Genomic DNA, 27,369 nt, shown 5'->3' on the forward strand with positions numbered 1-27,369 from the left:
TTTTATCACAGGACAAGAAATCAGCCCTCAAAAACCTAACCGGCAGAAAATATTTTTTTGAAAAAATCCCTAAGCCCCGGGGTCACAATTTCTGCAAAAATCTGACTTTTGGCAATTCACTCAAAAATGGTGCCAAAAGCTTGAAAATGCTCTCCTGAAAGGTTTGGCACTCGATACAGAAGGCTTTTTATCACAGGACAAGAAATCAGCCCTCAAAAACATAACCGGCAGAAAATATTTTTCTGAAAAAATCCCTAAGCCCCGGGGTCACAATTTCAACAAAAATCTGACTTTTGGCAATTCACTCAAAAATGGTGCCAAAAGCTTGAAAATGCTCTCCTGAAAGGTTTGGCACTCGATACAGAAGGCTTTTTATCACAGGAGAAGAAATCAGCCCTCAAAAACTTAACCGGCAGAAAATATTTTTTTGAAAAATTCCCTAAGCCCCGGGGTCACAATTTCAGCAAAAATCTGACTTTTGGCAATTCACTCAAAAATGGTGCCAAAAGCTTGAAAATGCTCTCCTGAAAGCTTTGGAACTCGAAACAGAAGGCTTTTTATCACAGGACAAGAAATCAGCCCTCAAAAACCTAACCGACAGAAAATATTTTTTTGAAAAAATCCCTAAGCCCCGGGGTCACAATTTCAGAAAAATCTGACTTTTGGCTATTCACTCAAAAATGGTGCCAAAAGCTTGAAAATGCTCTCCTGAAAGCTTTGGTGATGGAAACAGAAGGCTTTTTATCACACGAGAAGAAATCAGCCCTCAAAAACTTAACCGGCAAAAAATATTTTTTTGAAAAAATCCTCAAAAATGGTGCCAAAAGCTTGAAAATGCTCTCCTGAAAGGTTTGGCACTCGAAACAGAAGGCTTTTTATCACAGGACAAGAAATCAGCCCTCAAAAACATAACCGGCAGAAAATATTTTTTTGAAAAAATCCCTAAGCCCCGGGGTCACAATTTCAGCAAAAATCTGACTTTTGGCAATTCACTCAAAAATGGTGCCAAAAGCTTGAAAATGCTCTCCTGAACGGTTTGGCACTCGATACAGAAGGCTTTTTATCACAGGACAAGAATCAGCCCTCAAAAACTTAACCGGCAGAAAATATTTTTTTGAAAAAATCCCTAAGCCCCGGGGTCACAATTTCAGCAAAAATCTGACTTTTGGCAATTCACTCAAAAATGGTGCCAAAAGCTTGAAAATGCTCTCCTGAAAGCTTTGGCACTCGAAACAGAAGGCTTTTTATCACAGGACAAGAAATCAGCCCTCAAAAACCTAACCGGCAGAAAATATTTTTTTGAAAAAATCCCTAAGCCCCGGGGTCACAATTTCAACAAAAATCTGACTTTTGGCAATTCACTCAAAAATGGTGCCAAAAGCTTGAAAATGCTCTCCTGAAAGCTTTGGCACTCGAAACAGAAGGCTTTTTATCACAGGACAAGAAATCAGCCCTCAAAAACTTAACCGGCAGAAAATATTTTTTTGAAAAAAAATCTGACTTTTGGCAATTCACTCAAAAATGGTGCAAAAAGCTTGAAAATGCTCTCCTGAAAGGTTTGGCACTCGAAACAGAAGGCTTTTTATCACAGTACAAGAAATCAGCACTCAAAAACTTAACCGACAGAAAATATTTAGTTGAAAAAATCCCTAAGCCCTGGGGTCACAATTTCAGCAAAAATCTGACTTTTGGCAATTCACTCAAAAATGGTGCCAAAAGCTTGAAAATGCTCTCCTGAAAGGTTTGGCACTCGATACAGAAGGCTTTTTATCACAGGACAAGAAATCAGCCCTCAAAAACATAACCGGCAGAAAATATTTTTTTGAAAAAATCCCTAAGCCCCGGGGTCACAATTTCAGCAAAAATCTGACTTTTGGCAATTCACTCAAAAATGGTGCCAAAAGCTTGAAAATGCTCTCCTGAACGGTTTGGCACTCGATACAGAAGGCTTTTTATCACAGGACAAGAATCAGCCCTCAAAAACTTAACCGGCAGAAAATATTTTTTTGAAAAAATCCCTAAGCCCCGGGGTCACAATTTCAGAAAAAATCTGACTTTTGGCAATTCACTCAAAAATGGTGCCAAAAGCTTGAAAATGCTCTCCTGAAAGCTTTGGCACTCGAAACAGAAGGCTTTTTATCACAGGACAAGAAATCAGCCCTCAAAAACCTAACCGGCAGAAAATATTTTTTTGAAAAAATCCCTAAGCCCCGGGGTCACAATTTCAACAAAAATCTGACTTTTGGCAATTCACTCAAAAATGGTGCCAAAAGCTTGAAAATGCTCTCCTGAAAGCTTTGGCACTCGAAACAGAAGGCTTTTTATCACAGGACAAGAAATCAGCCCTCAAAAACTTAACCGGCAGAAAATATTTTTTTGAAAAAAAATCTGACTTTTGGCAATTCACTCAAAAATGGTGCAAAAAGCTTGAAAATGCTCTCCTGAAAGGTTTGGCACTCGAAACAGAAGGCTTTTTATCACAGTACAAGAAATCAGCACTCAAAAACTTAACCGACAGAAAATATTTAGTTGAAAAAATCCCTAAGCCCTGGGGTCACAATTTCAGCAAAAATCTGACTTTTGGCAATTCACTCAAAAATGGTGCCAAAAGCTTGAAAATGCTCTCCTGAAAGGTTTGGCACTCGATACAGAAGGCTTTTTATCACAGGACAAGAAATCAGCCCTCAAAAACATAACCGGCAGAAAATATTTTTTTGAAAAAATCCCTAAGCCCCGGGGTCACAATTTCAGCAAAAATCTGACTTTTGGCAATTCACTCAAAAATGGTGCCAAAAGCTTGAAAATGCTCTCCTGAAAGCTTTGGCACTCGAAACAGAAGGCTTTTTATCACAGGACAAGAAATCAGCCCTCAAAAACTTAACCGGCAGAAAATATTTTTTTGAAAAAATCCCTAAGCCCCGGGGTCACAATTTCAGCAAAAATCTGACTTTTGGCAATTCACTCAAAAATGGTGCCAAAAGCTTGAAAATGCTCTCCTGAAAGCTTTGGCACTCGAAACAGAAGGCTTTCTATCACAGGACAAGAAATCAGCCCTCAAAATCTTAACCGGCAAAAAATATTTTTTTGAAAAAATCCTCAAAAATGGTGCCAAAAGCTTGAAAATGCTCTCCTGAAAGGTTTGGAACTCGAAACAGAAGGCTTTTTATCACAGGACAAGAAATCAATTTCAGCAAAAATCTGACTTTTGGCAATTCACTCAAAAATGGTGCCAAAAGCTTGAAAATGCTCTCCTGAAAGCTTTGGCACTCGAAACAGAAGGCTTTTTATCACAGGACAAGAAATCAGCCCTCAAAATCTTAACCGGCAAAAAATATTTTTTTGAAAAAATCCTCAAAAATGGTGCCAAAGCTTGAAAATGCTCTCCTGAAAGGTTTGGAACTCGAAACAGAAGGCTTTTTATCACAGGACAAGAAATCAGCCCTCAAAAACCTAACCGGCAGAAAATATTTTTTTGAAAAAATCCCTAAGCCCCGGGGTCACAATTTCAGCAAAAATCTGACTTTTGGCAATTCACTCAAAAATGGTGCCAAAAGCTTGAAAATGCTCTCCTGAAAGCTTTGGCACTCGAAACAGAAGGCTTTTTATCACAGGACAAGAAATCAGCCCTCAAAATCTTAACCGGCAAAAAATATTTTTTTGAAAAAATCCTCAAAAATGGTGCCAAAAGCTTGAAAATGCTCTCCTGAAAGGTTTGGAACTCGAAACAGAAGGCTTTTTATCACAGGACAAGAAATCAATTTCAGCAAAAATCTGACTTTTGGCAATTCACTCAAAAATGGTGCCAAAAGCTTGAAAATGCTCTCCTGAAAGCTTTGGCACTCGAAACAGAAGGCTTTTTATCACAGGACAAGAAATCAGCCCTCAAAATCTTAACCGGCAAAAAATATTTTTTTGAAAAAATCCTCAAAAATGGTGCCAAAGCTTGAAAATGCTCTCCTGAAAGGTTTGGAACTCGAAACAGAAGGCTTTTTATCACAGGACAAGAAATCAGCCCTCAAAAACCTAACCGGCAGAAAATATTTTTTTGAAAAAATCCCTAAGCCCCGGGGTCACAATTTCAGCAAAAATCTGACTTTTGGCAATTCACTCAAAAATGGTGCCAAAAGCTTGAAAATGCTCTCCTGAAAGCTTTGGCACTCGAAACAGAAGGCTTTTTATCACAGGACAAGAAATCAGCCCTCAAAATCTTAACCGGCAAAAAATATTTTTTTGAAAAAATCCTCAAAAATGGTGCCAAAAGCTTGAAAATGCTCTCCTGAAAGGTTTGGAACTCGAAACAGAAGGCTTTTTATCACAGGACAAGAAATCAGCCCTCAAAAACCTAACCGGCAGAAAATATTTTTTTGAAAAAATCCCTAAGCCCCGGGGTCACAATTTCTGCAAAAATCTGAATTTTTGCAATTCACTCAAAAATGGTGCCAAAAGCTTGAAAATGCTCTCCTGAAAGGTTTGGCACTCGATACAGAAGGCTTTTTATCACAGGACAAGAAATCAGCCCTCAAAAACATAACCGGCAGAAAATATTTTTCTGAAAAAAATCCCTAAGCCCCGGGGTCACAATTTCAGCAAAAATCTGACTTTTGGCAATTTACTCAAAAATGGGGCCAACCGGTTACAAATGCTCTCCTGAAAGCTTTGGTGATGGAAACAGAAGGCTTTTTTTCACACGTGAAGAAATCAGTCCTCAAAAACTTAACCGGCAGAAAATATGTTTTTGAAAAAATCCTCAAAAATGGTGCCAAAAGCTTGAAAATGTTCTCCTGAAAGGTTTGGAACTCGAAACAGAAGGCTTTTTATCACAGGACAAGAAATCAGCCCTCAAAAACTTAACCGGCAGAAAATATTTTTTTGAAAAAATCCCTAAGCCCCGGGGTCACAATTTCAGCAAAAATCTGACTTTTGGCAATTCACTCAAAAATGGTGCCAACCGGTTGCAAATGCTCCCCTGAAAGCTTTGGTGATGGAAACAGAAGGCTTTTTTTCACACGAGAAGAAATCAGCCCTCAAAAAGTTAACCGGCAAAAAATATTTTTTTGAAAAAATTCTCAAAAATGGTGCCAAAAGCTTGAAAATGCTCTCCTGAGAGGTTTGGAACTCGAAACAGAAGGCTTTTTATCACAGGACGAGAAATCAGCACTCAAAAACTTAACCGGCAGAAAATATTTTTTTGAAAAAATCCCTAAGCCCCGGGGTCACAATTTCAGCAAAAATCTGAATGTTGGCAATTCACTCAAAAATGGTGCCAAAAGCCTGAAAATGCTCCCCTGAAAGGTTTGGCACTCGAAACAGAAGGCTTTTTATCACAGGACAAGAAATCAGCCCTCAAAAACTTAACCGGCAGAAAATATTTTTTTGAAAAAATCCCTAAGCCCCGGGGTCACAATTTCAGCAAAAATCTGAATGTTGGCAATTCACTCAAAAATGGTGCCAAAAGCCTGAAAATGCTCTCCTGAAAGCTTTGGCACTCGAAACAGAAGGCTTTTTATCACAGGACAAGAAATCAGCCCTCAAAAACCTAAGCGGCAGAAAATATTTTTTTGAAAAAATCCCTAAGCCCCGGGGTCACAATTTCAGCAAAAATCTGACTTTTGGCAATTCATTCAAAAATGGTGGCAAAAGCTTGAAAATGCTCTCCTGAAAGGTTTGGCACGCGAAACAGAAGGCTTTTTATCAAAGGACAAGAAATCAGCCCTCAAAAACTTAACCGGTAGAAAATATTTTTTTGAAAAAACCCCTAAGCCCCGGGGTCACAATTTCAGCAAAAATCTGACTTTTGGCAATTCACTCAAAGATGGTGCCAAAAGCCTGAAAATGCTCTCCTGAAAGGTTTGGCACTTGAAACAGAAGGCTTTTTATCACAGGACAAGAAATCAGCCCTCAAAAACATAACCGGCAGAAAATATTTTTTTGAAAAAATCCCTAAGCCCCGGGGTCACAATTTCAGCAAAAATCTGACTTTTAGCAATTCATTCAAAAATGGTGGCAAAAGCTTGAAAATGCTCTCCTGAAAGGTTTGGCACTTGAAACAGAAGGCTTTTTATCACAGGACAAGAAATCAGCCCTCAAAAACTTAACAGGCAGAAAATATTTTTTTGAAAAAACCCCTAAGCCCCGGGGTCACAATTTCAGCAAAAATCTGACTTTTGGCAATTCACTCAAAAATGGTGGCAAAAGCCTGAAAATGCTCTCCTGAAAGGTTTGGCACTCGAAACAGAAGGCTTTTTATCACAGGACAAGAAATCAGCCCTCAAAAACATAACCGGCAGAAAATATTTTTTTGAAAAAATCCCTAAGCCCCGGGGTCACAATTTTAGCAAAAATCTGACTTTTGGCAATTCAGTCAAAGATGGTGCCAAAAGCCTGAAAATGCTCTCCTGAAAGGTTTGGCACTTGAAACAGAAGGCTTTTTATCACAGGACAAGAAATCAGCCCTCAAAAACTTAACCGGCAGAAAATATTTTTTTGAAAAAATCCCTAAGCCCCGGGGTCACAATTTCAGCAAAAATCTGACTTTTGGCAATTCACTCAAAAATGGTGCCAAAAGCTTGAAAATGCTCTCCTCAAAGGTTTGGCACTTGAAACAGAAGGCTTTTTATCACAGGACGAGAAATCAGCCCTCAAAAACTTAACCGGCAGAAAATATTTTTTTGAAAAAATCCCTAAGCCCCGGGGTCACAATTTCAGCAAAAATCTGACTTTTGGCAATTCACTCAAAAATGGTGCCAAAAGCTTGAAAATGCTCTCCTCAAAGGTTTTGCACTCGAGACAGAAGGCTTTTTATCACAGGACAAGAAATCAGCCCTCAAAAACCTAACCGGCAGAAAATACTTTTTTGAAAAATCCCTAAGCCCCGGGGTCACAATTTCAGCAAACATCTGACTTTGGGCAATTCACTCAAAAATGGTGCCAAAAGCCTGAAAATGCTCTCCTGAAAGGTTTGGCACTCGAAACAGAAGGCTTTTTATCACAGGACAAGAAATCAGCCCTCAAAAACTTAAGCGGCAGAAAATATTTTTTTGAAAAAATCCCTAAGCCCCGGGGTCACAATTTCAGCAAACATCTGACTTTGGGCAATTCACTCAAAAATGGTGCCAACCGGTTTCAAATGCTCTCCTGAAAGGTTGGCACTCGAAACAGAAGGCTTTTTATCACAGGACAAGAAATCAGCCCTCAAAAACCTAACCGGCAGAAAATATTTTTTTGAAAAATCCCTAAGCCCCGGGGTCACAATTTCAGCAAACATCTGACTTTGGGCAATTCACTCAAAGATGGTGCCAAAAGCCTGAAAATGCTCTCCTGTAAGGTTTGGCACTCGAAACAGAAGGCTTTTTATCACAGGACAAGAAATCAGCCCTCAAAAACTTAACCGGAAGAAAATATTTTTTTGAAAAAATCCCTAAGCCCTGGGGTCACAATTTCAGCCAACATCTGACTTTTGGCAATTCACTCAAAAATGGTGCCAACCGGTTTCAAATGCTCTCCTGAAAGGTTTGGCACTTGAAACAGAAGGCTTTTTACCACAGGACGAGAAATCAGCCCTCAAAAACTTAACCGGTAGAAAATATTTTTTTGAAAAAACCCCTAAGCCCCGGGGTCACAATTTCAGCAAAAATCTGACTTTTGGCAATTCACTCAAAGATGGTGCCAAAAGCCTGAAAATGCTCTCCTGAAAGGTTTGGCACTTGAAACAGAAGGCTTTTTATCACAGGACAAGAAATCAGCCCTCAAAAACTTAACAGGCAGAAAATATTTTTTTGAAAAAACCCCTAAGCCCCGGGGTCACAATTTCAGCAAAAATCTGACTTTTGGCAATTCACTCAAAAATGGTGCCAAAAGCCTGAAAATGCTCTCCTGAAAGGTTTGGCACTCGAAACAGAAGGCTTTTTATCACAGGACAAGAAATCAGCCCTCAAAAACATAACCGGCAGAAAATATTTTTTTGAAAAAATCCCTAAGCCCCGGGGTCACAATTTTAGCAAAAATCTGACTTTTGGCAATTCAGTCAAAGATGGTGCCAAAAGCCTGAAAATGCTCTCCTGAAAGGTTTGGCACTTGAAACAGAAGGCTTTTTATCACAGGACAAGAAATCAGCCCTCAAAAACTTAACCGGCAGAAAATATTTTTTTGAAAAAATCCCTAAGCCCCGGGGTCACAATTTCAGCAAAAATCTGACTTTTGGCAATTCACTCAAAGATGGTGCCAAAAGCCTGAAAATGCTCTCCTGAAAGGTTTGGCACTTGAAACAGAAGGCTTTTTATCACAGGACAAGAAATCAGCCCTCAAAAACATAACCGGCAGAAAATATTTTTTTGAAAAAATCCCTAAGCCCCGGGGTCACAATTTCAGCAAAAATCTGACTTTTAGCAATTCATTCAAAAATGGTGCCAAAAGCTTGAAAATGCTCTCCTGAAAGGTTTGGCACTTGAAACAGAAGGCTTTTTATCACAGGACGAGAAATCAGCCCTCAAAAACTTAACCGGCAGAAAATATTTTTTTGAAAAAATCCCTAAGCCCCGGGGTCACAATTTCAGCAAAAATCTGACTTTTGGCAATTCACTCAAAAATGGTGCCAAAAGCTTGAAAATGCTCTCCTGAAAGGTTTTGCACTCGAGACAGAAGGCTTTTTATCACAGGACAAGAAATCAGCCCTCAAAAACCTAACCGGCAGAAAATATTTTTTTGAAAAATCCCTAAGCCCCGGGGTCACAATTTCAGCAAACATCTGACTTTGGGCAATTCACTCAAAAATGGTGCCAAAAGCCTGAAAATGCTCTCCTGAAAGGTTTGGCACTCGAAACAGAAGGCTTTTTATCACAGGACAAGAAATCAGCCCTCAAAAACTTAAGCGGCAGAAAATATTTTTTTGAAAAAATCCCTAAGCCCCGGGGTCACAATTTCAGCAAACATCTGACTTTGGGCAATTCACTCAAAAATGGTGCCAACCGGTTTCAAATGCTCTCCTGAAAGGTTGGCACTCGAAACAGAAGGCTTTTTATCACAGGACAAGAAATCAGCCCTCAAAAACCTAACCGGCAGAAAATATTTTTTTGAAAAAATCCCTAAGCCCCGGGGTCACAATTTTAGCAAAAATCTGACTTTTGGCAATTCACTCAAAGATGGTGCCAAAAGCCTGAAAATGCTCTCCTGAAAGGTTTGGCACTCGAAACAGAAGGCTTTTTATCACAGGACAAGAAATCAGCCCTCAAAAACTTAAGCGGCAGAAAATATTTTTTTGAAAAAATCCCTAAGCCCCGGGGTCACAATTTCAGCAAACATCTGACTTTGGGCAATTCACTCAAAAATGGTGCCAAAAGCTTGAAAATGTTCTCCTCAAAGGTTTGGCACTTGAAACAGAAGGCTTTTTATCACAGGACGAGAAATCAGCCCTCAAAAACTTAACCGGCAGAAAATATTTTTTTGAAAAAATCCCTAAGCCCCGGGGTCACAATTTCAGCAAAAATCTGACTTTTGGCAATTCACTCAAAAATGGTGCCAAAAGCTTGAAAATGCTCTCCTGAAAGGTTTTGCACTCGAGACAGAAGGCTTTTTATCACAGGACAAGAAATCAGCCCTCAAAAACCTAACCGGCAGAAAATATTTTTTTGAAAAATCCCTAAGCCCCGGGGTCACAATTTCAGCAAACATCTGACTTTGGGCAATTCACTCAAAAATGGTGCCAAAAGCCTGAAAATGCTCTCCTGAAAGGTTTGGCACTCGAAACAGAAGGCTTTTTATCACAGGACAAGAAATCAGCCCTCAAAAACTTAACCGGAAGAAAATATTTTTTTGAAAAAATCCCTAAGCCCCGGGGTCACAATTTTAGCAAAAATCTGACTTTTGGCAATTCACTCAAAAATGGTGCCAACCGGTTTCAAATGCTCTCCTGAAAGGTTTGGCACTTGAAACAGAAGGCTTTTTATCACAGGACGAGAAATCAGCACTCAAAAACTTAACCGGCAGAAAATATTTTTTTGAAAAAATCCCTAAGCCCCGGGGTCACAATTTTAGCAAAAATCTGACTTTTGGCAATTCACTCAAAGATGGTGCCAAAAGCCTGAAAATGCTCTCCTGAAAGGTTTGGCACTTGAAACAGAAGGATTTTGATCACAGGACAAGAAATCAGCCCTCAGAAACTTAACCGGCAGAAAATATTTTTTTGAAAAAATCCCTAAGCCCCGGGGTCACAATTTCAGCAAACATCTGACTTTTGGCAATTCACTCAAAAATGGTGCCAACCGGTTTCAAATGCTCTCCTGAAAGGTTTGGCACTTGAAACAGAAGGCTTTTTATCACAGGACGAGAAATCAGCACTCAAAAACTTAACCGGCAGAAAATATTTTTTTGAAAAAATCCCTAAGCCCCGGGGTCACAATTTCAGCAAAAATCTGACTTTTGGCAATTCACTCAAAAATGGTGCCAAAAGCTTGAAAATGCTCTCCTCAAAGGTTTGGCACTTGAAACAGAAGGCTTTTTATCACAGGACAAGAAATCAGCACTCAAAAACTTAACCGGCAGAAAATATTTTTTTGAAAAAATCCCTAAGCCCCGGGGTCACAATTTCAGCAAACATCTGACTTTGGGCAATTCACTCAAAAATGGTGCCAAAAGCCTGAAAAGCTCTCCTGAAAGGTTTGGCACTCGAAACAGAAGGCTTTTTATCACAGGACAAGAAATCAGCCCTCAAAAACTTAAGCGGCAGAAAATATTTTTTTGAAAAAATCCCTAAGCCCCGGGGTCACAATTTCAGCAAACATCTGACTTTGGGCAATTCACTCAAAAATGGTGCCAACCGGTTTCAAATGTTCTCCTGAAAGGTTTGGCACTCGAAATAGAAGGCTTTTTATCACAGGACAAGAAATCAGCCCTCAAAAACCTAACCGGCAGAAAATATTTTTTTGAAAAATCCCTAAGCCCCGGGGTCACAATTTCAGCAAACATCTGACTTTGGGCAATTCACTCAAAAATGGTGCCAAAAGCCTGAAAATGCTCTCCTGAAAGGTTTGGCACTCGAAACAGAAGGCTTTTTATCACAGGACAAGAAATCAGCCCTCAAAAACTTAAGCGGCAGAAAATATTTTTTTGAAAAAATCCCTAAGCCCCGGGGTCACAATTTCAGCAAACATCTGACTTTGGGCAATTCACTCAAAAATGGTGCCAAAAGCTTGAAAATGTTCTCCTCAAAGGTTTGGCACTTGAAACAGAAGGCTTTTTATCACAGGACGAGAAATCAGCCCTCAAAAACTTAACCGGCAGAAAATATTTTTTTGAAAAAATCCCTAAGCCCCGGGGTCACAATTTCAGCAAAAATCTGACTTTTGGCAATTCACTCAAAAATGGTGCCAAAAGCTTGAAAATGCTCTCCTGAAAGGTTTTGCACTCGAGACAGAAGGCTTTTTATCACAGGACAAGAAATCAGCCCTCAAAAACCTAACCGGCAGAAAATATTTTTTTGAAAAATCCCTAAGCCCCGGGGTCACAATTTCAGCAAACATCTGACTTTGGGCAATTCACTCAAAAATGGTGCCAAAAGCCTGAAAATGCTCTCCTGAAAGGTTTGGCACTCGAAACAGAAGGCTTTTTATCACAGGACAAGAAATCAGCCCTCAAAAACTTAACCGGAAGAAAATATTTTTTTGAAAAAATCCCTAAGCCCCGGGGTCACAATTTTAGCAAAAATCTGACTTTTGGCAATTCACTCAAAAATGGTGCCAACCGGTTTCAAATGCTCTCCTGAAAGGTTTGGCACTTGAAACAGAAGGCTTTTTATCACAGGACGAGAAATCAGCACTCAAAAACTTAACCGGCAGAAAATATTTTTTTGAAAAAATCCCTAAGCCCCGGGGTCACAATTTTAGCAAAAATCTGACTTTTGGCAATTCACTCAAAGATGGTGCCAAAAGCCTGAAAATGCTCTCCTGAAAGGTTTGGCACTTGAAACAGAAGGATTTTGATCACAGGACAAGAAATCAGCCCTCAGAAACTTAACCGGCAGAAAATATTTTTTTGAAAAAATCCCTAAGCCCCGGGGTCACAATTTCAGCAAACATCTGACTTTTGGCAATTCACTCAAAAATGGTGCCAACCGGTTTCAAATGCTCTCCTGAAAGGTTTGGCACTTGAAACAGAAGGCTTTTTATCACAGGACGAGAAATCAGCACTCAAAAACTTAACCGGCAGAAAATATTTTTTTGAAAAAATCCCTAAGCCCCGGGGTCACAATTTCAGCAAAAATCTGACTTTTGGCAATTCACTCAAAAATGGTGCCAAAAGCTTGAAAATGCTCTCCTCAAAGGTTTGGCACTTGAAACAGAAGGCTTTTTATCACAGGACAAGAAATCAGCACTCAAAAACTTAACCGGCAGAAAATATTTTTTTGAAAAAATCCCTAAGCCCCGGGGTCACAATTTCAGCAAACATCTGACTTTGGGCAATTCACTCAAAAATGGTGCCAAAAGCCTGAAAAGCTCTCCTGAAAGGTTTGGCACTCGAAACAGAAGGCTTTTTATCACAGGACAAGAAATCAGCCCTCAAAAACTTAAGCGGCAGAAAATATTTTTTTGAAAAAATCCCTAAGCCCCGGGGTCACAATTTCAGCAAACATCTGACTTTGGGCAATTCACTCAAAAATGGTGCCAACCGGTTTCAAATGTTCTCCTGAAAGGTTTGGCACTCGAAATAGAAGGCTTTTTATCACAGGACAAGAAATCAGCCCTCAAAAACCTAACCGGCAGAAAATATTTTTTTGAAAAATCCCTAAGCCCCGGGGTCACAATTTCAGCAAACATCTGACTTTGGGCAATTCACTCAAAAATGGTGCCAAAAGCCTGAAAATGCTCTCCTGAAAGGTTTGGCACTCGAAACAGAAGGCTTTTTATCACAGGACAAGAAATCAGCCCTCAAAAACTTAACCGGCAGAAAATATTTTTTTGAAAAAATCCCTAAGCCCCGGGGTCACAATTTCAGCAAACATCTGACTTTGGGCAATTCACTCAAAAATGGTGCCAACCGGTTTCAAATGCTCTCCTGAAAGGTTGGCACTCGAAACAGAAGGCTTTTTATCACAGGACAAGAAATCAGCCCTCAAAAACCTAACCGGCAGAAAATATTTTTTTGAAAAATCCCTAAGCCCCGGGGTCACAATTTCAGCAAACATCTGACTTTGGGCAATTCACTCAAAAATGGTGCCAAAAGCCTGAAAATGCTCTCCTGAAAGGTTTGGCACTCGAAACAGAAGGCTTTTTATCACAGGACAAGAAATCAGCCCTCAAAAACTTAACCGGAAGAAAATATTTTTTTGAAAAAATCCCTAAGCCCCGGGGTCACAATTTCAGCAAACATCTGACTTTTGGCAATTCACTCAAAAATGGTGCCAACCGGTTTCAAATGCTCTCCTGAAAGGTTTGGCACTTGAAACAGAAGGCTTTTTATCACAGGACGAGAAATCAGCACTCAAAAACTTAACCGGCAGAAAATATTTTTTTGAAAAAATCCCTAAGCCCCGGGGTCACAATTTTAGCAAAAATCTGACTTTTGGCAATTCACTCAAAGATGGTGCCAAAAGCCTGAAAATGCTCTCCTGAAAGGTTTGGCACTTGAAACAGAAGGCTTTTGATCACAGGACAAGAAATCAGCCCTCAGAAACTTAACCGGCAGAAAATATTTTTTTGAAAAAATCCCTAAGCCCCGGGGTCACAATTTCAGCAAACATCTGACTTTTGGCAATTCACTCAAAAATGGTGCCAACCGGTTTCAAATGCTCTCCTGAAAGGTTTGGCACTTGAAACAGAAGGCTTTTTATCACAGGACGAGAAATCAGCACTCAAAAACTTAACCGGCAGAAAATATTTTTTTGAAAAAATCCCTAAGCCCCGGGGTCACAATTTCAGCAAAAATCTGACTTTTGGCAATTCACTCAAAAATGGTGCCAAAAGCTTGAAAATGCTCTCCTCAAAGGTTTGGCACTTGAAACAGAAGGCTTTTTATCACAGGACAAGAAATCAGCACTCAAAAACTTAATCGGCAGAAAATATTTTTTTGAAAAAATCCCTAAGCCCCGGGGTCACAATTTCAGCAAACATCTGACTTTGGGCAATTCACTCAAAAATGGTGCCAAAAGCCTGAAAAGCTCTCCTGAAAGGTTTGGCACTCGAAACAGAAGGCTTTTTATCACAGGACAAGAAATCAGCCCTCAAAAACTTAAGCGGCAGAAAATATTTTTTTGAAAAAATCCCTAAGCCCCGGGGTCACAATTTCAGCAAACATCTGACTTTGGGCAATTCACTCAAAAATGGTGCCAACCGGTTTCAAATGTTCTCCTGAAAGGTTTGGCACTCGAAACAGAAGGCTTTTTATCACAGGACAAGAAATCAGCCCTCAAAAACCTAACCGGCAGAAAATATTTTTTTGAAAAATCCCTAAGCCCCGGGGTCACAATTTCAGCAAACATCTGACTTTGGGCAATTCACTCAAAAATGGTGCCAAAAGCCTGAAAATGCTCTCCTGAAAGGTTTGGCACTCGAAACAGAAGGCTTTTTATCACAGGACAAGAAATCAGCCCTCAAAAACTTAACCGGCAGAAAATATTTTTTTGAAAAAATCCCTAAGCCCCGGGGTCACAATTTCAGCAAACATCTGACTTTTTGCAATTCACTCAAAAATGGTGCCAACCGGTTTCAAATGCTCTCCTGAAAGGTTTGGCACTTGAAACAGAAGGCTTTTTATCACAGGACGAGAAATCAGCACTCAAAAACTTAACCGGCAGAAAATATTTTCTTGAAAAAATCCCTAAGCCGGCCCGGGGTCACAATTTCAGCAAAAAACTGAATTTTGGCAATTCACTCAAAAATGGTGCCAACCGGTTTCAAATGCTCTCCTGAAAGGTTTGGCACTTGAAACAGAAGGCTTTTTATCACAGGACGAGAAATCAGCACTCAAAAACTTAACCGGCAGAAAATATTTTTTTGAAAAAATCCCTAAGCCCCGGGGTCACAATTTTAGCAAAAATCTGACTTTTGGCAATTCACTCAAAGATGGTGCCAAAAGCCTGAAAATGCTCTCCTGAAAGGTTTGGCACTTGAAACAGAAGGCTTTTTATCACAGGACAAGAAATCAGCCCTCAAAAACTTAACCGGCAGAAAATAATTTTTTGAAAAAATCCCTAAGCCCCGGGGTCACAATTTCAGCAAAAATCTGACTTTTGGCAATTCACTCAAAAATGGTGCCAAAAGCTTGAAAATGCTCTCCTCAAAGGTTTGGCACTTGAAACAGAAGGCTTTTTATCACAGGACAAGAAATCAGCCCTCAAAAACTTAACCGGCAGAAAATATTTTTTTGAAAAAATCCCTAAGCCCCGGGGTCACAATTTCAGCAAAAATCTGACTTTTGGCAATTCACTCAAAAATGGTGCCAAAAGCTTGAAAATGCTCTCCTCAAAGGTTTGGCACTTGAAACAGAAGGCTTTTTATCACAGGACAAGAAATCAGCCCTCAAAAACTTAAGCGGCAGAAAATATTTTTTTGAAAAAATCCCTAAGCCCCGGGGTCACAATTTCAGCAAACATCTGACTTTGGGCAATTCACTCAAAAATGGTGCCAACCGGTTTCAAATGTTCTCCTGAAAGCTTTGGCACTCGAAACAGAAGGCTTTTTATCACAGGACAAGAAATCAGCCCTCAAAAACTTAACCGGCAGAAAATATTTTTTTGAAAAAATCCCTAAGCCCCGGGGTCACAATTTCAGCAAACATCTGACTTTTGGCAATTCACTCAAAAATGGTGCCAACCGGTTTCAAATGCTCTCCTGAAAGGTTTGGCACTTGAAACAGAAGGCTTTTTATCACAGGACGAGAAATCAGCACTCAAAAACTTCACCGGCAGAAAATATTTTTTTGAAAAAATCCCTAAGCCCCGGGGTCACAATTTCAGCAAAAAACTGAATTTTGGCAATTCACTCAAAAATGGTGCCAAAAGCCTGAAAATGCTCTCCTGAAAGGTTTGGCACTCGAAACAGAAGGCTTTTTATCACAGGACAAGAAATCAGCCGTCAAAAACTTAACCGGCAGAAAATATTTCTTTGAAAAAATCCCTAAGCCCCGGGGTCACAATTTCAGCAAAAATCTGACTTTTGGCAATTCACTCAAAAATGGTGCCTAAAGCTTGAAAATGCTCTCCTGAAAGGTTTGGCACGCGAAACAGAAGGCTTTTTATCAAAGGACAAGAAATCAGCCCTCAAAAACCTAACCGGCAGAAAATATTTTTTTGAAAAATCCCTAAGCCCCGGGGTCACAATTTCAGCAAACATCTGACTTTGGGCAATTCACTCAAAAATGGTGCCAACCGGTTTCAAATGCTCTCCTGAAAGGTTTGGCACTCGAAACAGAAGGCTTTTTATCACAGGACAAGAAATCAGCCCTCAAAAACCTAACCGGCAGAAAATATTTTTTTGAAAAATCCCTAAGCCCCGGGGTCACAATTTCAGCAAACATCTGACTTTGGGCAATTCACTCAAAAATGGTGCCAAAAGCCTGAAAATGCTCTCCTGAAAGGTTTGGCACTTGAAACAGAAGGCTTTTTATCACAGGACAAGAAATCAGCCCTCAAAAACTTAACCGGCAGAAAATATTTTTTTGAAAAAATCCCTAAGCCCCGGGGTCACAATTTCAGCAAACATCTGACTTTTGGCAATTCACTCAAAAATGGTGCCAACCGGTTTCAAATGCTCTCCTGAAAGGTTTGGCACTTGAAACAGAAGGCTTTTTATCACAGGACGAGAAATCAGCACTCAAAAACTTAACCGGCAGAAAATATTTTTTTGAAAAAATCCCTAAGCCCCGGGGTCACAATTTCAACAAAAAACTGAATTTTGGCAATTCACTCAAAAATGGTGCCAAAAGCCTGAAAATGCTCTCCTGAAAGGTTTGGCACTCGAAACAGAAGGCTTTTTATCACAGGACAAGAAATCAGCCCTCAAAAACTTAAGCGGCAGAAAATATTTTTTTGAAAAAATCCCTAAGCCCCGGGGTCACAATTTCAGCAAACATCTGACTTTGGGCAATTCACTCAAAAATGGTGCCAACCGGTTTCAAATGTTCTCCTGAAAGGTTTGGCACTCGAAACAGAAGGCTTTTTATCACAGGACAAGAAATCAGCCCTCAAAAACCTAACCGGCAGAAAATATTTTTTTGAAAAATCCCTAAGCCCCGGGGTCACAATTTCAGCAAACATCTGACTTTGGGCAATTCACTCAAAAATGGTGCCAAAAGCCTGAAAATGCTCTCCTGAAAGGTTTGGCACTCGAAACAGAAGGCTTTTTATCACAGGACAAGAAATCAGCCCTCAAAAACTTAACCGGCAGAAAATATTTTTTTGAAAAAATCCCTAAGCCCCGGGGTCACAATTTCAGCAAACATCTGACTTTTTGCAATTCACTCAAAAATGGTGCCAACCGGTTTCAAATGCTCTCCTGAAAGGTTTGGCACTTGAAACAGAAGGCTTTTTATCACAGGACGAGAAATCAGCACTCAAAAACTTAACCGGCAGAAAATATTTTCTTGAAAAAATCCCTAAGCCGGCCCGGGGTCACAATTTCAGCAAAAAACTGAATTTTGGCAATTCACTCAAAAATGGTGCCAACCGGTTTCAAATGCTCTCCTGAAAGGTTTGGCACTTGAAACAGAAGGCTTTTTATCACAGGACGAGAAATCAGCACTCAAAAACTTAACCGGCAGAAAATATTTTTTTGAAAAAATCCCTAAGCCCCGGGGTCACAATTTTAGCAAAAATCTGACTTTTGGCAATTCACTCAAAGATGGTGCCAAAAGCCTGAAAATGCTCTCCTGAAAGGTTTGGCACTTGAAACATAAGGCTTTTTATCACAGGACAAGAAATCAGCCCTCAAAAACTTAACCGACAGAAAATAATTTTTTGAAAAAATCCCTAAGCCCCGGGGTCACAATTTCAGCAAAAATCTGACTTTTGGCAATTCACTCAAAAATGGTGCCAAAAGCTTGAAAATGCTCTCCTCAAAGGTTTGGCACTTGAAACAGAAGGCTTTTTATCACAGGACAAGAAATCAGCCCTCAAAAACTTAACCGGCAGAAAATATTTTTTTGAAAAAATCCCTAAGCCCCGGGGTCACAATTTCAGCAAAAATCTGACTTTTGGCAATTCACTCAAAAATGGTGCCAAAAGCTTGAAAATGCTCTCCTCAAAGGTTTGGCACTTGAAACAGAAGGCTTTTTATCACAGGACAAGAAATCAGCCCTCAAAAACCTAACCGGCAGAAAATATTTTTTTGAAAAATCCCTAAGCCCCGGGGTCACAATTTCAGCAAACATCTGACTTTGGGCAATTCACTCAAAAATGGTGCCAAAAGCCTGAAAATGCTCTCCTGAAAGGTTTGGCATTCGAAACAGAAGGCTTTTTATCACAGGACAAGAAATCAGCCCTCAAAAACTTAAGCGGCAGAAAATATTTTTTTGAAAAAATCCCTAAGCCCCGGGGTCACAATTTCAGCAAACATCTGACTTTGGGCAATTCACTCAAAAATGGTGCCAACCGGTTTCAAATGTTCTCCTGAAAGCTTTGGCACTCGAAACAGAAGGCTTTTTATCACAGGACAAGAAATCAGCCCTCAAAAACTTAACCGGCAGAAAATATTTTTTTGAAAAAATCCCTAAGCCCCGGGGTCACAATTTCAGCAAACATCTGACTTTTGGCAATTCACTCAAAAATGGTGCCAACCGGTTTCAAATGCTCTCCTGAAAGGTTTGGCACTTGAAACAGAAGGCTTTTTATCACAGGACGAGAAATCAGCACTCAAAAACTTCACCGGCAGAAAATATTTTTTTGAAAAAATCCCTAAGCCCCGGGGTCACAATTTCAGCAAAAAACTGAATTTTGGCAATTCACTCAAAAATGGTGCCAAAAGCCTGAAAATGCTCTCCTGAAAGGTTTGGCACTCGAAACAGAAGGCTTTTTATCACAGGACAAGAAATCAGCCGTCAAAAACTTAACCGGCAGAAAATATTTCTTTGAAAAAATCCCTAAGCCCCGGGGTCACAATTTCAGCAAAAATCTGACTTTTGGCAATTCACTCAAAAATGGTGCCTAAAGCTTGAAAATGCTCTCCTGAAAGGTTTGGCACGCGAAACAGAAGGCTTTTTATCAAAGGACAAGAAATCAGCCCTCAAAAACCTAACCGGCAGAAAATATTTTTTTGAAAAATCCCTAAGCCCCGGGGTCACAATTTCAGCAAACATCTGACTTTGGGCAATTCACTCAAAAATGGTGCCAACCGGTTTCAAATGCTCTCCTGAAAGGTTTGGCACTTGAAACAGAAGGCTTTTTATCACAGGACAAGAAATCAGCCCTCAAAAACCTAACCGGCAGAAAATATTTTTTTGAAAAATCCCTAAGCCCCGGGGTCACAATTTCAGCAAACATCTGACTTTGGGCAATTCACTCAAAAATGGTGCCAAAAGCCTGAAAATGCTCTCCTGAAAGGTTTGGCACTTGAAACAGAAGGCTTTTTATCACAGGACAAGAAATCAGCCCTCAAAAACTTAACCGGCAGAAAATATTTTTTTGAAAAAATCCCTAAGCCCCGGGGTCACAATTTCAGCAAACATCTGACTTTTGGCAATTCACTCAAAAATGGTGCCAACCGGTTTCAAATGCTCTCCTGAAAGGTTTGGCACTTGAAACAGAAGGCTTTTTATCACAGGACGAGAAATCAGCACTCAAAAACTTAACCGGCAGAAAATATTTTTTTGAAAAAATCCCTAAGCCCCGGGGTCACAATTTCAACAAAAAACTGAATTTTGGCAATTCACTCAAAAATGGTGCCAAAAGCCTGAAAATGCTCTCCTGAAAGGTTTGGCACTCGAAACAGAAGGCTTTTTATCACAGGACAAGAAATCAGCCCTCAAAAACTTAACCGGCAGAAAATATTTTTTTGAAAAAATCCCTAAGCCCCGGGGTCACAATTTCAGCAAAAATCTGACTTTTGGCAATTCACTCAAAGATGGTGCCAAAAGCCTGAAAATGCTCTCCTGAAAGGTTTGGCACTCGAAACAGAAGGCTTTTTATCACAGGACAAGAAATCAGCCCTCAAAAAACTAACCGGCAGAAAATATTTCTTTGAAAAAATCCCTAAGCCCCGGGGTCACAATTTCAGCAAAAATCTGACTTTTGGCAATTCACTCAAAAATGGTGCCTAAAGCTTGAAAATGCTCTCCTGAAAGGTTTGGCACGCGAAACAGAAGACTTTTTATCAAAGGACAAGAAATCAGCCCTCAAAAACCTAACCGGCAGAAAATATTTTTTTGAAAAAATCCCTAAGCCCCGGGGTTTGGCACTCGAAACAGAAGGCTTTTTATCACAGGACAAGAAATCAGCCCTCAAAAACTTAAGCGGCAGAAAATATTTTTTTGAAAAAATCCCTAAGCCCCGGGGTCACAATTTCAGCAAACATCTGACTTTGGGCAATTCACTCAAAAATGGTGCCAACCGGTTTCAAATGCTCTCCTGAAAGGTTTGGCACTCGAAACAGAAGGCTTTTTATCACAGGACAAGAAATCAGCCCTCAAAAAACTAACCGGCAGAAAATATTTCTTTGAAAAAATCCCTAAGCCCCGGGGTCACAATTTCAGCAAAAATCTGACTTTTGGCAATTCACTCAAAAATGGTGCCAAAAGCTTGAAAATGCTCTCCTGAAAGGTTTGGCACTCGAAACAGAAGGCTTTTTATCAAAGGACAAGAAATCAGCCCTCAAAAACCTAACCGGCAGAAAATATTTTTTTGAAAAAATCCCTAAGCCCCGGGGTTTGGCACTCGAAACAGAAGGCTTTTTATCACAGGAAAAGAAATCAGCCCTCAAAAACCTAACCGGCAGAAAATATTTTTTTGAAAAAATCCCTAAGCTCCGGGGTTTGGCACTCGAAACAGAAGGCTTTTTATCACAGGACAAGAAATCAGCCCTCAAAAACATAACCGGCAGAAAATATTTTTTTGAAAAATCCCTAAGCCCCGGGGTCACAATTTCAGCAAACATCTGACTTTGGGCAATTCACTCAAAAATGGTGCCAAAAGCCTGAAAATGCTCTTCTGAAAGGTTTGGCACTCGAAAGAGAAGGCTTTTTATCACAGGACAAGAAATCAGCCCTCAAAAACTTAACCGGCAGAAAATATTTTTTTGAAAAAATCCCTAAGCCCCGGGGTCACAATTTCAGCAAACATCTGACTTTGGGCAATTCACTCAAAAATGGTGCCAACCGGTTTCAGATGCTCTCCTGAAAGGTTTGGCACTCGAAAGAGAAGGCTTTTTATCAAAGGACAAGAAATCAGCCCTCAAAAACTTAACCGGCAGAAAATATTTTTTTGAAAAAATCCCTAAGCCCCGGGGTCACAATTTCAGCAAAAATCTGACTTTTGGCAATTCACTCAAAAATGGTGCCAAAAGCTTGAAAATGCTCTCCTCAAAGGTTTGGCACTCGAAACAGAAGGCTTTTTATCAAAGGACAAGAAATCAGCCCTCAAAAACCTAACCGGCAGAAAATATTTTTTTGAAAAAATCCCTAAGCCCCAGGGTTTGGCACTCGAAACAGAATGCTTTTTATCACAGGAAAAGAAATCAGCCCTCAAAAACCTAACCGGCAGAAAATATTTTTTTGAAAAAATCCCTAAGCCCCGGGGTTTGGCACTCGAAACAGAAGGCTTTTTATCACAGGACAAGAAATCAGCCCTTAAAAACTTAAGCGGCAGAAAATATTTTTTTGAAAAAATCCCTAAGCCCCGGGGTCACAATTTCAGCAAACATCTGACTTTGGGCAATTCACTCAAAAATGGTGCCAACCGGTTTCAAATGCTCTCCTGAAAGGTTTGGCACTCGAAACAGAAGGCTTTTTATCACAGGACAAGAAATCAGCCCTCAAAAACCTAACCGGCAGAAATTTTTTTTTTGAAAAATCCCTAAGCCCCGGGGTCACAATTTCAGCAAACATCTGACTTTGGGCAATTCACTCAAAAATGGTGCCAAAAGCCTGAAAATGCTCTCCTGAAAGGTTTGGCACTCGAAAGAGAAGGCTTTTTATCACAGGACAAGAAATCAGCCCTCAAAAACTTAACCAGCAGAAAATATTTTTTTGAAAAAATCCCTAAGCCCCGGGGTCACAATTTCAGCAAACATCTGACTTTGGGCAATTCACTCAAAAATGGTGCCAACCGGTTTCAAATGCTCTCCTGAAAGGTTTGGCACTCGAAACAGAAGGCTTTTTATCACAGGACGAGAAATCAGCACTCAAAAACTTAACCGACAGAAAATATTTTTTTGAAAAAATCCCTAAGCCCCGGGGTCACAATTTCAGCAAAAATCTGACTTTTGGCAATTCACTCAAAGATGGTGCCAAAAGCCTGAAAATGCTCTCCTGAAAGGTTTGGCACTCGAAACAGAAGGCTTTTTATCACAGGACAAGAAATCAGCCCTCAAAAAACTAACCGGCAGAAAATATTTCTTTGAAAAAATCCCTAAGCCCCGGGGTCACAATTTCAGCAAAAATCTGACTTTTGGCAATTCACTCAAAAATGGTGCCAAAAGCTTGAAAATGCTCTCCTGAAAGGTTTGGCACTCGAAACAGAAGGCTTTTTATCAAAGGACAAGAAATCAGCCCTCAAAAACCTAACCGGCAGAAAATATTTTTTTGAAAAAATCCCTAAGCCCCGGGGTTTGGCACTCGAAACAGAAGGCTTTTTATCACAGGAAAAGAAATCAGCCCTCAAAAACCTAACCGGCAGAAAATATTTTTTTGAAAAAATCCCTAAGCTCCGGGGTTTGGCACTCGAAACAGAAGGCTTTTTATCACAGGACAAGAAATCAGCCCTCAAAAACATAACCGGCAGAAAATATTTTTTTGAAAAAATCCCTAAGCCCCGGGGTCACAATTTCAGCAAACATCTGACTTTTGGCAATTCACTCAAAAATGGTGCCAACCGGTTTCAAATGCTCTCCTGAAAGGTTTGGCACTTGAAACAGAAGGCTTTTTATCACAGGACGAGAAATCAGCACTCAAAAACTTAACCGGCAGAAAATATTTTTTTGAAAAAATCCCTAAGCCCCGGGGTCACAATTTCAGCAGACATCTGACTTTGGGCAATTCACACAAAAATGGTGCCAAAAGCCTGAAAATGCTCTCCTGAAAGGTTTGGCACTCGAAACAGAAGCCTTTTTATCACAGGACAAGAAATCAGCCCTCAAAAACTTAACCGGCAGAAAATATTTTTTTGAAAAAATCCCAAAGCCCCAGGGTCACAATTTCAGCAAAAATCTGACTTTTGGCAATTCACTCAAAGATGGTGCCAAAAGCCTGAAAATGCTCTCCTGAAAGGTTTGGCACTCGAAACAGAAGGCTTTTTATCACAGGACAAGAAATCAGCCCTCAAAAACCTAAGCGGCAGAAAATGTTTTTTTGAAAAAATCCCTAAGCCCCGGGGTCACAATTTCAGCAAAAATCTGACTTTTGGCAATTCACTCAAAAATGGTGGCAAAAGCTTGAAAATGCTCTCCTGAAAGGTTTGGCACGCGAAACAGAAGGCTTTTTATCACAGGACAAGAAATCAGCCCTCAAAAACTTAACCGGTAGAAAATATTTTTTTGAAAAAATCCCTAAGCCCTGGGGTCACAATTTCAGCAAAAATCTGACTTTTGGCAATTCACTCAAAAATGGTGCCAAAAGCCTGAAAATGCTCTCCTCAATGGTTTGGCACTCGAAACAGAAGGCTTTTTATCACAGGACAAGAAATCAGCCCTCAAAAACATAACCGGCAGAAAATATTTTTTTGAACAAATCCCTAAGCCCCGGGGTCACAATTTTAGCAAAAATCTGACTTTTGGCAATTCACTCAAAGATGGTGCCAAAAGCCTGAAAATGCTCTCCTGAAAGGTTCGGCACTTGAAACAGAAGGCTTTTTATCACAGGACAAGAAATCAGCCCTCAAAAACATAACCGGCAGAAAATATTTTTTTGAAAAAATCCCTTAGCCCCGGGGTCACAATTTCAGCAAAAATCTGACTTTTGGCAATTCACTCAAAAATGGTGCCAAAAGCTTGAAAATGCTCTCCTCAAAGGTTTGGCACTCGAAACATAAGGCTTTTTATCACAGGAAAAGAAATCAGCCCTCAAAAACCTAACCGGCTGAAAATATTTTTTTGAAAAAATCCCTAAGCCCCGGGGTTTGGCACTCGAAACAGAAGGCTTTTTATCACAGGACAAGAAATCAGCCCTCAAAAACATAACCGGCAGAAATCTGACTTTTGGAAATTGTGACCCCGGGGCTTAGGGATTTTTTCAAAGAAATATTTTCTGCCGGTTAGTTTTTTGAGGGCTGATTTCTTGTCCTGTGATAAAAAGCCTTCTGTTTCGAGTGCTAAACCTTTCAGGAGAGCATTTTCAGGCTTTTGGCACCATCTTTGAGTGAATTGCCAAAAGTCAGATTTTTGCTGAAATTGTGACAAGAAATCAGCCCTCAAAAACTTAACCGGCAGAAAATATTTTTTTGAAAAAATCCCTAAGCCCCGGGGTCACAAATTCAGCAAAAATCTGACTTTTGGCAATTCACTCAAAAATGGTGCCAAAAGCTTGAAAATGCTCTCCTGAAAGCTTTGGTGATGGAAACAGAAGGCTTTTTATCACACGAGAAGAAATCAGCCCTCAAAAACCTAACCGGCAGAAAATATTTTTTTGAAAAAATCCCTAAGCCCCGGGGTTTGGCACTCGAAACAGAAGGCTTTTTATCACAGGAAAAGAAATCAGCCCTCAAAAACCTAACCGGCAGAAAATATTTTTTTGAAAAAATCCCTAAGCCCCGGGGTTTGGCACTCGAAACAGAAGGCTTTTTATCACAGGACAAGAAATCAGCCCTTAAATACTTAAGCGGCAGAAAATATTTTTTTTAAAAAAATCCCTAAGCCCCGGGGTCACAATTTCAGCAAACATCTGACTTTGGGCAATTCACTCAAAAATGGTGCCAAGCGGTTTCAAATGCTCTCCTGAAAGGTTTGGCACTCGAAACAGAAGGCTTTTTATCACAGGACAAGAAATCAGCCCTCAAAAACCTAACCGGCAGAAAATATTTTTTTGAAAAATCCCTAAGCCCCGGGGTCACAATTTCAGCAAACATCTGACTTTGGGCAATTCACTCAAAAATGGTGCCAAAAGCCTGAAAATGCTCTCCTGAAAGGTTTGGCACTCGAAAGAGAAGGCTTTTTATCACAGGACAAGAAATCAGCCCTCAAAAACTTAACCGGCAGAAAATATTTTTTTGAAAAAATCCCTAAGCCCCGGGGTCACAATTTCAGCAAAAATCTGACTTTTGGCAATTCACTCAAAGATGGTGCCAAAAGCCTGAAAATGTTCTCCTGAAAGGTTTGGCACTCGAAACAGAAGGCTTTTTATCAAAGGACAAGAAATCAGCCCTCAAAAACCTAACCGGCAGAAAATATTTTTTTGAAAAAATCCCTAAGCCCCGGGGTTTGGCACTCGAAACAGAAGGCTTTTTATCACAGGAAAAGAAATCAGCCCTCAAAAACCTAACCGGCAGAAAATATTTTTTTGAAAAAATCCCTAAGCTCCGGGGTTTGGCACTCGAAACAGAAGGCTTTTTATCACAGGACAAGAAATCAGCCCTCAAAAACATAACCGGCAGAAAATATTTTTTTGAAAAAATCCCTAAGCCCCGGGGTCACAATTTCAGCAAACATCTGACTTTTGGCAATTCACTCAAAAATGGTGCCAACCGGTTTCAAATGCTCTCCTGAAAGGTTTGGCACTTGAAACAGAAGGCTTTTTATCACAGGACGAGAAATCAGCACTCAAAAACTTAACCGGCAGAAAATATTTTTTTGAAAAAATCCCTAAGCCCCGGGGTCACAATTTCAGCAGACATCTGACTTTGGGCAATTCACACAAAAATGGTGCCAAAAGCCTGAAAATGCTCTCCTGAAAGGTTTGGCACTCGAAACAGAAGGCTTTTTATCACAGGACAAGAAATCAGCCCTCAAAAACTTAACCGGCAGAAAATATTTTTTTGAAAAAATCCCAAAGCCCCAGGGTCACAATTTCAGCAAAAATCTGACTTTTGGCAATTCACTCAAAGATGGTGCCAAAAGCCTGAAAATGCTCTCCTGAAAGGTTTGGCACTCGAAACAGAAGGCTTTTTATCACAGGACAAGAAATCAGCCCTCAAAAACCTAAGCGGCAGAAAATATTTTTTTGAAAAAATCCCTAAGCCCCGGGGTCACAATTTCAGCAAAAATCTGACTTTTGGCAATTCACTCAAAAATGGTGGCAAAAGCTTGAAAATGCTCTCCTGAAAGGTTTGGCACGCGAAACAGAAGGCTTTTTATCACAGGACAAGAAATCAGCCCTCAGAAACTTAACCGGTAGAAAATATTTTTTTGAAAAAATCCCTAAGCCCTGGGGTCACAATTTCAGCAAAAATCTGACTTTGGGCAATTCACTCAAAAATGGTGCCAAAAGCCTGAAAATGCTCTCCTCAATGGTTTGGCACTCGAGACAGAAGGCTTTTTATCACAGGACAAGAAATCAGCCCTCAAAAACATAACCGGCAGAAAATATTTTTTTGAAAAAATCCCTAAGCCCCGGGGTCACAATTTCAGCAAAAATCTGACTTTTGGCAATTCACTCAAAAATGGTGCCAACCGGTTTCAAATGCTCTCCTGAAAGGTTTGGCACTTGAAACAGAAGGCTTTTTATCACAGGACGAGAAATCAGCACTCAAAAACTTAACCGGCAGAAAATATTTTTTTGAAAAAATCCCTAAGCCCCGGGGTCACAATTTCAGCAGACATCTGACTTTGGGCAATTCACACAAAAATGGTGCCAAAAGCCTGAAAATGCTCTCCTGAAAGGTTTGGCACTCGAAACAGAAGGCTTTTTATCACAGGACAAGAAATCAGCCCTCAAAAACTTAACCGGCAGAAAATATTTTTTTGAAAAAATCCCAAAGCCCCAGGGTCACAATTTCAGCAAAAATCTGACTTTTGGCAATTCACTCAAAGATGGTGCCAAAAGCCTGAAAATGCTCTCCTGAAAGGTTTGGCACTCGAAACAGAAGGCTTTTTATCACAGGACAAGAAATCAGCCCTCAAAAACCTAAGCGGCAGAAAATATTTTTTTGAAAAAATCCCTAAGCCCCGGGGTCACAATTTCAGCAAAAATCTGACTTTTGGCAATTCACTCAAAAATGGTGGCAAAAGCTTGAAAATGCTCTCCTGAAAGGTTTGGCACGCGAAACAGAAGGCTTTTTATCACAGGACAAGAAATCAGCCCTCAGAA

Source organism: Podarcis liolepis (assembly GCF_965112155.1).
Source record: "Podarcis liolepis genome assembly, chromosome: 15".
Lineage (NCBI taxonomy): Eukaryota > Metazoa > Chordata > Lepidosauria > Squamata > Lacertidae > Podarcis > Podarcis liolepis.